Source organism: Scyliorhinus torazame, chromosome 7 (assembly GCF_047496885.1).
Source record: "Scyliorhinus torazame isolate Kashiwa2021f chromosome 7, sScyTor2.1, whole genome shotgun sequence".
NCBI lineage: Eukaryota > Metazoa > Chordata > Chondrichthyes > Carcharhiniformes > Scyliorhinidae > Scyliorhinus > Scyliorhinus torazame.
Window position 1 is genome coordinate 56,257,208 of NC_092713.1, and position 14,305 is coordinate 56,271,512.

The following is a 14,305-nucleotide window of genomic DNA, read 5'->3' on the forward strand; positions in this document are numbered from 1 at the left end:
AACCCACGACTGCTACCACCTAGAAGGACAAGAGCAGCAGATACCTGGGAATCCCAACACCTGGATGTTCCCCTTCAAGTCACTCACCACCCTGGCTTGGAAGTATATTGCCGCTGCTTCACTGTTGCTGGGCAACAACCTGGAACTCCCTCCCTAACAGCACAGTGGGTGTACCTGCACCTCAAGGACTGCAGCGGTTCAAGGAGACAACTCACCACCACCTTCTGAAGGGCAACAGCGATGCCCACATCCCGTAAATGAATTTTTAAAACCCTCCTTTTTTAGGCCATGAGTTTTTCCACAAATTTAGAAATAATTATAGCATCTTTATCCTCCATCTATTGATCAGTTTTCTCATCCACCGCAAAATACGAGGAGGCGGTGGTGCAGTGGTATTGTAATCCAGAGAGCCATGGTAATGGGGACCCGGGTTTGAATCTCATCACAGCAGATGGTGGAATTTAAACTTAATAAAACACCTGGAATTTCATAGAATCCCGACAGTGCAGAAGGAGGCCGCTCGGCCCATTGAGTCTGCACTAGCCCTTGGAAAGAGCACCCTACTTAAGCGCATGCCTCTATCCTATCCCCGTAACACAGTAATCCCATCTAACATTTTGGACACTAAGGGGCAATTTAGTATGGCTAATCAACCTAACCTGCACATCTTTGGACTGTGGGAGGAAACCGGAGAACCTGGAGGAAACCTGTACAGACACGAGGAGAAAGTGCAAAGTCCACACAGGCAAGGGTGGGGGACTCCACCCAAGGCTGGAATTGAACCCGGGACCCCGGAGCTGTCAGTCAGCAGTGCTAACCACTGTGTAACCGTGCCGTCCATGGCGTTGAAAGTCAAGTGATGAATATGAAATCATTGTAGATTGTCAGAAAAACCCATCTGGTTCACTAACGTCCTTTAGGGGAGGAAACCTGCCTTCCATCCTGGTCTGGTCCATATGTGACTCCAGAACCACAGAAATGTGGTTAACTCTGAAATGATCCAGCAAGACTCTCAATTGCATTTAGCCATTACAAAGAAAACAAAAAGTAACAAAACCTGTTGGGCCATTCGGAATAGACCTAGGCACCGGAAAGGACACCAGCAAACACAGGCCTGTTGACCTGCAAAGTCCTCCTTACTAACATTTGGTGCTTGTGCCAAAATTGGGAGAGACATAGTCATACTGTTGGAACCAAACCTTTCACACAAAATCCCAGACACCACCATCAGCATTCCTGGCTATGCCCTGTACCATCAGCAGGACAAACCCCGCAGAGGTGGCGGAACAGTGTTATACAGCCTGGGAGAGTTCTCAAAATTGACTCTGGGCCCCATGAAGTCTGGTGGCACTAGGTCAAACATGAGCCGATGATTCAGTACTCCTCCATGTTGAACATCACTTGGAGGAAGCACTGAGGGTGGCAAGGGTGGGGGACTTCAATACCCATCACCAAGAGTGGCTTGGTAGTACCATCACAGATGGAGTTGGCTGAGTCCTAAAGGACATAGCTGCCTGAAAACCCTGCACTGGTTGGAGTCATACCTGGTACCCTCCAAAGCGTGCCCACTATCGGCAAGGCACAAGTCAGGAGGGTAATGGATGGGGCAACACGGTGGTGCATTGGTAGCACTTCAGTCTCATGGCGCCAAGGTCCCAGGTTCGATCCCGGCTCTGGGTCACTGTCCGTGTGGAGTTTGCACATTCTCCCCGTGTTTGCGTGGGTTTCGCCCCCACAACCCAAAGATGTGCAGGGTTTGGCCATGCTAAAATTGCCCCTTAATTGGAAAACATGAATTGGGTACTCTAAATTTTTTTTTAAAAGTGGGTAATGGATGTGTGTAGCTCAAACAACACTCAAGAGGTTCAACACCATCCAGGGCAAGGAGTTGCTTGATTGCTATCCCCTTCCACAAACACTGAATCCCTCCACCACTGACGAACAGTGGTAGCCGTGTGTACCATCTAGAAATTGTGCTGCAGGAACTCACCAAGGTTCCTTAGACAGCATCTTCCAAACCCATGACCACTACCATCTAGGAGGACAAAGGCAGCAGATATCTGGGAACCCCACCACCTGGAGGTTTACCTCCAAGTCACTCACCATCCTGACTTGGAAATATATCATCATTCCTTCACTGGGTCAACATCCTGTAACTCCCTCCTTAACAGCATTCTGGGGGTACCTACACCTCAGGGACTGCAACGGTTCAAGAAGGCAGCTCACCACCACCTTCTGAAGGGCAACTAGAGATGGACAATAAATGCTGGCCGAGCCAGCAACACCCACATCCCGTAAACGAAAAAAAAATCCACAGCCTCCAATACAATAGTACTTTTCTCAAGTGATCACTTCTACCAGGACATTCCGTTTTAATTTCTCTCAGGCACTTTTTAACCTTGACTTCTTTTGGGTGTTGTCAGATACATACAGAATAAAGTGAGGTAAAGAGACATTGGAAAACGACATGGTGGAACACCGATGTACTGTGCCAGGGTGGGTGGGATATCGACTACTTTCTTTCTGAAGAATCTCCAATCTCAGCTGTGTTATTGTGGGGAGATATGAACAGAAGTTGACTGCCAAATTGAAAAGAGAAGAGAATAAAAGAAAAGCAATCGAAGGCATAGAAGGAAAAAAAATCTGCAAGTGTTTTGAGATCCAGCATACAATTTTTTGATCTCTGTACTCGGGTTTAAATCTACAGAATATCAACTACCCATTATCTACAGCAGGTTAACCTCATTTTGTCTCTTTTGGCTTTAAAGCACTCTCAAAGCCATTTTCGTACTGTGAAGGTGATGATGAGCTTCCAGTTTATGTTCATCATGCCTCTTATTTGAGACTTTGAGAAGCGGCCAGTGGCACTGAAGGATAATTATTAAAGCTGTTCAGTTCTGTAGCCTCAGTTGGTGGTGATTAGAGCTACCATAGTGGAGATAATTATGTTATTTTCTTCCCAATGGCTATGTGATTAGTAATTATACCTTAAACAAAGAACATATTCATTTAGTGGCTTTGAGAACGGAAGGCGAAGGCAATTTGACCTGTGTGTACTCCCATCTGAACACTGCAAAAATAGCTGACAGGTAAGTGTGTTTAACAGGCACTGTAGGAATGTCACAATTACAGTAAGAAATTATACTACCATCAGTCAGAAACAGATGTAAGTAAAATGTTCAGACGAGAATCACAAGCACACCATTCAAACAATACGAAAAATTTGTCATTGCAAAATCGGCTCATTTATGGTCATTTATGTGAAGGATGCAAGGGAGGCAGGCAGCACCTTTAGCAGGTGTCAGAGAGGTAGGTGCAGAGCAAATACTCTTTCAACTTTATAAAACCACAGCAATCTAACATTCTGAGCTCCTACACAGGGTGAGCATTGTAAATTATTAAGGTTTTGCGCAATAATATAAAACATAATTCAAGTATTTATATTAATACCCTCATGTCAAAACATTTCAACGTACTTCATGCAATAAATTAGTTGTTGAAGTGTGTGAGTTTTGAAGTTGATTCTGGACCATCAATATCACTCAAATAGCCATGAGGTAACTGACCAGACAATCTGTTTTTAGGTGATACTGGTTAATCTTATTTTGTTGCATTGTGCATTTGCAAACAAATAAAAAAAGGTTTACAAGACAGATTCTAGTGACGACCGTACCCCTTTAAACTTGGTTATACTTGATTAATTGGCTTAATGGGATGATATTTGTAGGATTCTGTGTAGCGTCAATGAAACAACCACGGCTCTTATAGCATTCGGCATCAAGTTATGTGACTCGAATTGAAATTTCCCATTTGTGTTGTCGGCGTCACATTTGTCAATGGAATGAGTCAACAAATGAAGGAACTTTCCTCTCCACATCAATGACTTATTAAAGAATTCATAGCAAAGAACAAAATGACAATTGAAAACAAAATACAATGGGATGGATTTTCCATTGCCCGACACCGATATCAAGATTCCTGATTGGGCGGAAAATGGCGGGTCCGCCGAAAAACGGGATTGGTGCCGGGCGCCAAACCTGTTGCGATGCTGCGATCCCCTGCCAGCAGCTCGGTGTGCTACCCAACCCGCGCCAACGGAAGGATGCAAATCGGTGATTTGCAACCATTTCAATGTATTTAACAGGCTGGAGCCTGATTCACCATCCGCCCATTATGCACCGACCCTCCCAGCAGGAAATCCACCGGGCGGGCTTTGGTGCAAGTTTGCCCAAGCATGACCCGACCGCGATGGACACCGAGGTGGGTCAAGGAGGTTGTGTATAACTGAGGTGCACCCACCCCCCAAGTCCATCGGAAGGACCCAACCCCCAAACGACTTAGCTTTGGAACATTTAACAAAACACCAATTTTAAGAGATAAGTGAAAAAGGAGGTTCACACTTTGCGTTGGATTTCGCACAAAGGACCCTATTACCCAGTCAGGCAGCAATTGGCTTGTGTTACAGCCATTTCACCCAGCTGCCCATATAAATAACCCTAATGGGGAGGAATTTAGGCAAATCCTCTGAATTTAAAGATTAGAAGCTTTTCTTATTAAATTCCATCCAGAACAAGACAAGTTTTTAAAAAGTGGGTGCAGATGCAAGAATTAAGTAATTTTGTTCAATTCTGTGTATTTTTAAAAGCTTTTCGCAGGGAATTGATTTTGGCACTTTCGAAGAAGGGAAACCATTAGCATCGATTGGTGGGGTCCTGGATGCTTTCACTCATTACCTCTATGGGAAAGCCCAAAAGCCAATTTACGGTGAAGGTAAAGATCTTCCCTTCCAATTGATTTAGTGTGTCAATTCAGCAAAATACTGCACTGATACTGGTCCAAACAATTAGGGTCAACTTCTGCCATTTCTTTTTTCAAATATCCCAACTATTAAATTCTTTAGGGTATCTCATGTGCACAACCTAACCCCAGACCCAGTATAATGATCTGGGGACCCAGGTTCGAATCCCACCATGGCAGGTGATGTAATTTAAACTCAATAAAAGTCTAATGATGACCATGAAACCATTGTCGTAAAAAAACATCTGGTTCACTAATGCCCTTTAGGGAAGGAAATCTGTCTCCCTTACCTGGTCTGGCCTCCATGTGACAAAAATGTGGTAATCTCTTCAATGCACTCTGAAATGGCCTAGCAAGCCACTCAGTTGTATTCAACGGCTGTAAAAACACAAAAAAGGAATTAAACTGGACGGACCACCCGGCATCGACCCAGGCACCGGAAAGACAATGACAAACCCAGCCCTGCCGACTCTGCAACGTCCTCCTTACTAACATTTGGAGGCTTGTGCATAGTTGGGAGAGTTGTCACACAGACCAGTTAAGCAACAGCCTGACATAGTCATACTCACAAAATCATACCTTACAATGTCCCAGACACCACCATCACCATTTCTGGGTATGTCCTGTCTCACCGGCAAGACAGACCCAGCAGAGGTGGCAGCACATTGGTATATAGTCAGGAGGGAGTTGCCCTGGGATTCCTCAATATCTACTCTGGACCCCATGAAGTCACATGACTTCAGGTTAAACATGGGCAAGGAAACGTCCTGCTGATTACCACATACCATCCATCATCAGATGGTGAATCAGTATTCCTCAATGTTGAACACCACTTGGACGAAGCACTTCCTTTGTTCCAGGTGGCAAGGGTGCAGAATATGCTCTGGGTGGGGGACTTCAATGTCCATCACCAAGGGTGGCTTGGTAGTACCATCACAGACCGAGCTGACCAGGTCCTAAAGGACATAGCTGCTGGACTGGGACTGCAGCAAGTGGTGAGGGAACCAACAAGAGGGAAGAACATACTTGACCTCATCCTCACCAATTTGCCTGCTGCAGATGCATCTGTCCATGACAGTATCAATAGAAGTAATCACTGCACAGTCCTTGTGGAAACAAAGTCCTGTTTTCACATTGAGGATACCCTCCATCGTGTTGTGTGGCACTGCCATTTTGCTAAATAGGATAGACTTCGAACAGATCTAGCAACTCAAGACTGAGCATCCATGAGGGTCTGTGGGCCATCAGCAGCAGAATTGTATTCAACCACAATTTGCAATCTCATATCCCCCACTCTACCATAACCACCAAGCCAGGGGATCAATCCTGGTTCAATGAAGAGCGCAGGAGAGCATGGCAGGAGCAACATCAGGCATACTGAAAAATGAGATGTCAACCTGGTGAAGCTACAACATAGGTTTACTTGTGTGCCAAACAGCATGAGCATCAAGTAATAGAAAGAGCTAAGTGATTCCACAACATATGCATCAGATCTAAGCTCTGTAGTCCTGACACATACAGCTGTGAATTGTGGTGGACAATTAAACATCTCACTGGAGGAGGCTCCACAAATATCCCCATCCTCAATGATGGAGGAGCCCATCACATATGTGCAAAAGACAAGGCTGAGGCACTCACAACAATCTTCAGCCAGAAGTGCCACGTGGATGATCCAGCTCGGTCTCCTGCAGAGGTCCCCAGCATCACAGATGTCAGTCTTCAGCCAACACGATTCACTCCAAGTGATATCAAGAAATGGCTGAAGCCACTGGATACTGTAAAGGCTATAGGCCGTGACTTGTGCAATAGTACTGAAGACTTGTGCTCCAGAACCTTCTGCACCTCAGCCAAGCTGTTCCAGTACAGCTGCAACACTGGCATCTACCCAGCAATGTTGAAAACTGCCCAAGTGTGTCCTGTACCAACTACCACCCTATCAGTCTACTCTCCATCATCAGCAAAGTGATAGAATGATTCATCAACAGTGCTATCAAGCGGCACTTACTCAGCAATAACCTGTTCATGGATGCTCAGTTTGGGTTCCGCCAGGGCCACTCAGCTCATGACCTCATTACAGCCTTGGTTCAAACATGGACAAAAGAGCTGAATGCCAAAGATGAGGTGAGAGTGACTGCCCTTGACATCAGGGCAGCATTTGACCAAGTATGGCATCAAGGAGCCCTAGCTAAACTGCTGTCAATGGGAATGAGGGGGAAACTCTCCACTGGTTGGAGTCATATCTTGCACAAAAGAAGATGGTTGTGGTGGTTGGAGGTCAATCATCTCAGCTCCAGGACATCACTGCAGGAGTTCCTCAGGGTAGTGTCCTAGGCCCAATCATCTCCAGCTGTTTCAACAATGACCTCCCTTCCATTATAAGGTCAGAAGTGGGGATGTTTGTGGATGACTGTACAATATTCAGCACCATTCATGACACCTCAGGTAATGAAGCAGTCCATGTCCAAATGCAGCAAGACCTGCACAATATCCAGGCCTGAGCTGACAAGTGGCAAGTTACATTTGTGCCACATAAGTGCCAGGCAATGACCATCTCCGGCTAGAGAGGAATTAACCACTCTTGTAGCTCCAACAACACTCAAGAGGCTCAACACCATCCAGGACAAAGCAGCCTAGTTGATTGCTCCTGCTTCCACGAACATTCAAACCCACCATCACCAACGAACAGTGGCAGCCGTGTATACCATCTACAAGAGGCACTGCAGTAACTCACCAAGTTTCCTTGGACTGCACCTTCCAAACTCACGACCACTACCTAGAAGGACAAGAGCAGCAGATACCTGGGAACCCCACCACCTGGAGGTCCCCCTCCAAGTCACTCACCACCTCGACTTGGAAATATATCGCCATTCCTTCGCTGTCACTGAGGCAACATCCTGGAACTCCCTCCCTAACAACACAGTGGGTGTACCTACACCTCAAGGACTACAGAAGTTCAAGAAAGCAACTCACCACCACCTTCTGAAGGGCAACTAGGGATGGGCAATAAATAGGGATGGCCTAACCATCGACGTCCACATTCCGTAAATTAATTTAAAAATGGAGCTGCATTGCTTCTGGGTTTGAGAGATTACATGGCAGTGGGGGAAAGGAAGAATGAGAAGGGCTTCCATGCAGCTCCAGAGTTCCTGCATGGGTAGGAAACCACCTATTCAGAAATGTTCACTGCACAGGGAAAGCTCCACTGACACTGGTCTCCCAGCTCCAATTGGAGACTGGTAGTGTGCAGAAAGATGGTGTGCAGTTTTCACTATAAACTAACTGCGAGGAATCATGACCTGTGGGACAACAAGGCTCATAATTTGCTGTCATGAGTGCAGCAGGGCAGCACTACCATCACTTCTAACGATCCTGGGTGAACAATGTAAGGGACATCAAGGTGGGGGTGGGAGTTATCCAGCCTGCAGGAGTGGCGGGGTGAGGGTTTCGTCCGGACTGTGGGACCAGGCCCCTAGTATCAGAGTGCAGGTGCATAATGCACATGAGCACGGATGACAGATCTGAAATACAGGATAAAGCCCATCCTGCCAGCAAACATCCCAGGGCACAGGACAACTACCTCAAATACAATCTGATCTGGAGCTACCACCAACTTCCCTGCCTTGTCCCGCACCTGGACAGTTTCCCTTGCCGCAACCTCCCTACGGAGCTGACCTGCCAACATATGCCCCGCCTTCTCTCCATGCCTGTAAACTTGCGCGCCTCAATTGGCGTACCGCCTTTCTGATAAATAGTCGGTCAAAGCTCGCCTGGAGTTCCTTCCTCTTTTCCAACTGCGTTGGGTGCCTATCTTCTGCATACCTCCTGTCTACCTCCAGCATCTCATCTATTACCCTTTGACATTCCAACCTCTCCTCTTTGTCTAGCCTAGCCTTGAATGAGATCACCTCACCCCTCACCACCGCCACCCCCAGAGGGAGAGGAGGGGATGCAGCAGTTCCTGGACCAATTGAGGTTCCCGAAAGTGGAGGAGCAGGAGGTAGTAGGCCTGGGGGCACCGATTGGGGTGGACGAGGTTATTAAGGGACTGGGAAGCATGCAAGCAGGGAAGGCCCCGGGACCAGACGGGTTCCCGGTGGAATATTACAGAAAATATGTGGACTTGTTGGCCCCGTTGATGGTGAGGACGTTCAATGAGGCCAGGGAAGGGGGGACTCTACCCCCGACGATGTCGGAGGCGACGATATTGCTAATTTTGAAGAGGGATAAAGATCCGTTGCAGTGCGGGTCCTATAGACCTATTTCATTATTGAACGTGGATGCCAAATTGTTGGCAAAGGTACTGGCATCGAGGATAGAGGACTGTGTCCCGGGGGTGGTGCACGAAGACCAGACAGGGTTCGTAAAAGGGAGACAACTGAATGTTAACGTGCGACGACTATTAGGGGTGATAATGAGGGGGAGGCAGAGATAGTGGCGGCAATGGATGCAGAGAAGGCATTTGATAGGGTGGAGTGGGAGTATTTATGGGAAGTGTTAAGGAGGTTTGGGTTCGGGAACGGGTTTATTAGCTGGGTTAGACTTCTTTATGGGGCTCCAACGGCAAGTATAGTTACAGGTCGACAAAGATCGGAGTATTTCCGACTATATAGGGGAACAAGACAGGGATGCCCGCTGTCTCCATTGTTGTTCGCGTTGGCAATTGAACCTCTGGCCATGGCGTTGAGAGACTCCAGGAAATGGAGAGGGGTGATTAGAGGGGGAGAAGAACACCGAGTCTCGTTATACGCAGATGACCTATTGTTATACGTGTCGGACCCAGCGGGGGGGATGATAGAGGTTATGCGAATTTTGAGGGGGTTCGGGGATTTCTCGGGGTATAGGCTAAACATGGGGAAGAGTGAATTATTTGTGATACATCCAGGGGACCAGAGTAGAGAGATAGAAGGCTTGCCTCTAAGGAAAGTGGAAAGAAACTTCCGATACCTGGGGATTCAGATCGCTAGGAGCTGGGGAACCTTGCACAGACTTAATCTGACACGGCTGGTAGAACAAATGGAGGAGGACTTCAAGAGGTGGGACATGCAGCCTCTGTCGCTGGCGGGCAGGGTGCAAGCAATCAAGATGATGGCCCTCCCGAGGTTCTTATTTGTATTTCAATGTCTCCCTATACTAATCACTAAGACCTTTTTTAATAAAATAGACAGGAGTATAACGAGCTTCATGTGGGCAGGGAAAGTTCCGAGAGTAAGGAGGGGGTTCCTTCAGCGTAGTAGGGACAGAGAAGGATTGGCACTACCGAACTTGGGCGATTACTATTGGGCCGCCAATGTGGCAATGATACGTAAATGGATGATGGAGGGTGAGGGAGCGGCGTGGAAAAGACTGGAGAGAAAGTCCTGTAAAGGGACGAGTTTAGAGGCGCTGGTGAGGGCGCCGCTACCGTTCTCACCTAAAAAGTTTACCACGAATCCGGTGGTGGTGGCAACATTGAATATCTGGGGACAGTGGAGGCGACAGAGAGGGGTGCGGGGAGCCCTGGTGGGGTCCCCAATCAGGAACAACCATAGGTTCGCCCCAGGAAGAATGGATGGAGGATTTCAGAGGTGGCACCAGTTGGGAATTAGGAGGGTGGGAGATTTGTTTATAGATGGGACTTTTGCGAGCTTGGGAGCATTGGAGGAAAAGTATAGGTTGCCCCGGGGAAATTTCTTGAGATATATGCAGGTGAGGGCGTTTACTAGACAACAGGTGAGGGAATTTCCATTGCTCCCGACACAGGGGATTCAGGACAGAGTGCTTTCAGGGAAAAAAAAAAAATGACTATCCTAACTGGGGGCCTCCCACGTGACGATCTGAACTGGGGGTCTCGACTATCCGAACTGGGGGTCTCGGCATGATGGAAATATTAATGCATCTTTCAGTCCAAACATCTCGTGCAGCCTTCCTTTCACATTCTCTTACCACCGCAGTTGCAAGTTGATCCCCTCCTCCAACATGCCACTAAGGCTAAACACTGTTAGTGTGAAATTCTGTTATGATTACTTTGATGAATACAACTATTTGACCCCTTGGGGATGCTTTTGTGAACTGTACCATCTGATTCTTTATTATCTGAATAATAGCTAATGATGCCTGCCCCCGTGCTCTCCACTTATTGTACTGGACCACATAGCAATGTGGTGGGATTAGCGCCCATTGTTCGTGCCTTTATTTATGTATGTCAGTTATATTTAGCTAGTTCACAGCATTCTCCGGGAATTGGACATTTTTTATTTGTCTGTAAATCTGCAGTTCACAGATTGTCAGTGTTCAGCACAAATCTATTCATTCACCACAGATACGCTAAACTGATTAATAAAAGTATTCCCTCAAAAAATCAATTCCCCTTCTTCAAATAAAAAAAAACTTTTGTGAAGGTTATTTTAACCTAATTGCTGCCAAAGAGGGAGGTAATTGTATTCAGCAAGAAAATAATGTCAACACACAGAAACTCTATTATTGATTTACAATGTGAAATGTAACTGGCAATTCCTTAGCTTACAACATTTTCAGGCACAGAATGTCAAAGAGAAAATAGTAATTACAAGCCTGAAAGTAGCGATGAGGCCCAGGTCTGAATCCAGAACTGAACAAGGAAGTGTGTATGATAAACATCGGGTGACTTGCCCTTTCAACTCTCCCTCATTTACCACGCAGAATTGCCAAACCTTTGCTGAAACAGAACTGAAAGCGAAATGAAGCAGAGGAGACTGACGGTAAACGTAACATAGACTTATTTACAAGGGTCTGCATAACGGAGCATGTCACTCCCAGTGCAATCCTAGCTGATCTGGGCCTGCCTTTAAGCTTTGCTGATAACGAGCCCCATGTGGTAGGCCTCCGCCCCCTACCTGGGGAGCTCGTACTACGCGGGTCCCATGGGGAGATCAATGAAGCTTTCCCCGTGGTTCTATGGCCCACAAAGAAGATGGATAAATCGAAGAATTAATCATCCAGGCCACTCGTAAATATCACCAGCTGGTCAAATTCAGAGATGTGGTGATGGCGGTGTTGGACTGGGGTGAGCACAGTAAGAAGTCTTACAACACCAGGTTAAAGTCCAACAGGTTTGTTTCGATGTCACTAGCTTCCGGAGCGCTGCTCCTTCCTCAGGTGAATGAAGAGGTATGTTCCAGAAACACATATATAGACAGATTCAAAGATGCCAGACAATGCTTGGAATACGAGCATTAGCAGGTGATTAAATCTTTACAGATCCAGAGATGGGGTAACCCCAGGTTAAAGAGGTGTGAATTGTGTCAAGCCAGGACAGTTGGTAGGATTTCGCAGGCCAGATGGCGGGGGATGAATGTAATGCGACATGAATCCCAGGTCCCGGTTGAGGAGAAGCAGAGTAGGAGTTTGAAATCTCTTCTGCAATTGGTGTTAGATTGACAGCAAACTTTAAATCTGTAATTGACAGATTTTTGTTATCCAATATGGGATATGAAGCAAATGTGGGTATATGGAGTTAGGTCACTGATCTGCCATGATCGCATTGATTGGTGGAACAGGCTCCTGGGCTACAGGGCCTGTGCCTGATTCTATGTTCCTTTGGCCAAAGTCCTGAAAAGATTTCTATGTTCCCTCAATTCTGATGAAGAGTCATCACAACTTGAAATGTTAGTGCTATTTCTCTCCACAGATGCTGTCTGTGAGTATTTCCAGCATTTTCTGTTTTGATTTCAGATTTGCAACAACTGCAATATTTTGCCTTTCCTTTTATCTATACTTCAAATTGTATTTAAGACGAAATTGTGAGTGAATTACTTCCACGGGGGAGCTTTATGCCCTCCATCATGGCATGTTAAGAGGGGGGAAGGATAGACTTTGGCAGAAGGGTGGCATGCAAGCACTCCGTTTCCAACTCTAACAAAATGAAGTCCAGGACGGAATGGCCTGTGTTTGGACTTCACGCCCCCCGCCAATTGAGGCCTTTAAGTGGGCAATTAATGACCGTGCTCAAAGGCACTAAGTGCCAGGTTGAAGGCCCTGGCATTGGGATGGAGTGGGGACAGCTGAGAGCTATCCTCTGCCCTTGCTGCCAACCCCCTCCTCCGCAATCCCCAACCATGTAAAACCCTCCCACCATCGCCTACCTCTGACCTGAGTCACTTCTTGATCCTGGGTCTCGGGTAGCTGTCATTCCCATAGCAGCCCCTGGTGAGCAAAAGAGCTGCCACTTCTGTTTCACCAGCTGCCCTCAGTGATGATATGCAGACACACACATAATGCTAAACAGGCAGGCACAGACCAAGCAGCTAATGGACACAGAGAACAGGACAAGACCAATAAGCAGGCAGGACACTCAGGGGTGGGATCTGACTATAAAAGACACAAGGCACCCCGCCTCTTTCCACTGATGAACATCTAAAGAGTCAGTCAAGGGTGTTGTTACAATCTCACACCTCCACCACGTGGCTAAGAGCTAGTCTGGTTCAGTCAGGCAGAGTAACCTCATTTAAGTTAGCAGAGAGTCAAACTCGCAGAGAACTGTGCTAACTGTGCTCTTAGTTCAATAAACCTGGTTGAACTCGCTTCAAGGTCTGGAGTATCTTTTTGATCTAAGCTGCATCCAGTTGCAGCCAGTGTTATACCAGTGTACCTAACACGACGTGATACCGGGAGACTACTAATTTAAGGTGGCTTACCTCAGTCTGTTCCGTGACGACCAGCAAATGTATCCCGGCACCATGGAGAAGATTCAGGCTCCTCACCAGCACAGGACCTCTGGCAATCTCAGTGCCAACGAGCGGACATTCAAGCAAACGTTTCTGCTGTACATCGCAGCCTCAGACCTCGAGGGTGCGTCTGATGCAAGAAAGATCGCGCTTTTCCTCTCAACAGCAGGTGATCAAGCCATCCAACTCTTCAAATTGTTTAACTTCACCAAATCCAGGACAAGACAAAGTTTCAGACCATCCTGGACAAGTTCGATAGTCACTGTGAAGTGGGCACCAATGAAATCTTCAAGTGCTACATATTCAAACAATGTCTTCAAGGTAAAGATGAATCTTTCAATCCCTTCTTAACTAGCCTCCGCCTGCTAGCACTGTCCTGCAAGTTATAATGCTGACTCCATGATCCGAGACCAAATCGTATTTGGAGTTCACTCTGATCCCCTGAGAGAACAGCTCTTAAAAATCAAGCATATGACCCTGCCAGTCGCGATTGAAACATGTACAGTGCATGAGCACACAGAAAATCGGTATTCCCAATACAAATCGACTGAAAATGAGAAACTTGCCTCCCACAAGGCAGAGAGTATGCAGGCCATCTCCCGGATGCAGCGCCTCAGCATTGAAGACAGCGGCCATCTTGCGGGCTTTTCCCGGAGCCCCACGCATGCGCGATGCGAACGGGATAACAAAGCGGCCGACACCCACACTGCGCAGGTGCAGACGTCTGCCGACCGCACTGCGCATGTGCGACGACGTACACCGCATCACAACGCCAACGTCATCACGTGCCCAAACTGTGGCAACGCCCACTTAAAGGGGCAGTGCCC

General features: G+C 47.0%; 1 long non-coding RNA gene across 1 annotated transcript in view; it reads right to left on the reverse strand.

The window, feature by feature from the left end:
* The window catches only part of LOC140427283 (uncharacterized), a 53,509-nt gene extending 48,358 nt beyond the window's left edge, over nt 1-5,151 (reverse strand). The window contains exon 1 of the long non-coding RNA XR_011948437.1: nt 5,088-5,151. This is a non-coding gene — a long non-coding RNA (uncharacterized lncRNA). The remainder of the gene's footprint in view (nt 1-5,087) is intronic.
* Nucleotides 5,152-14,305: the final 9,154 nt, after the last annotated feature.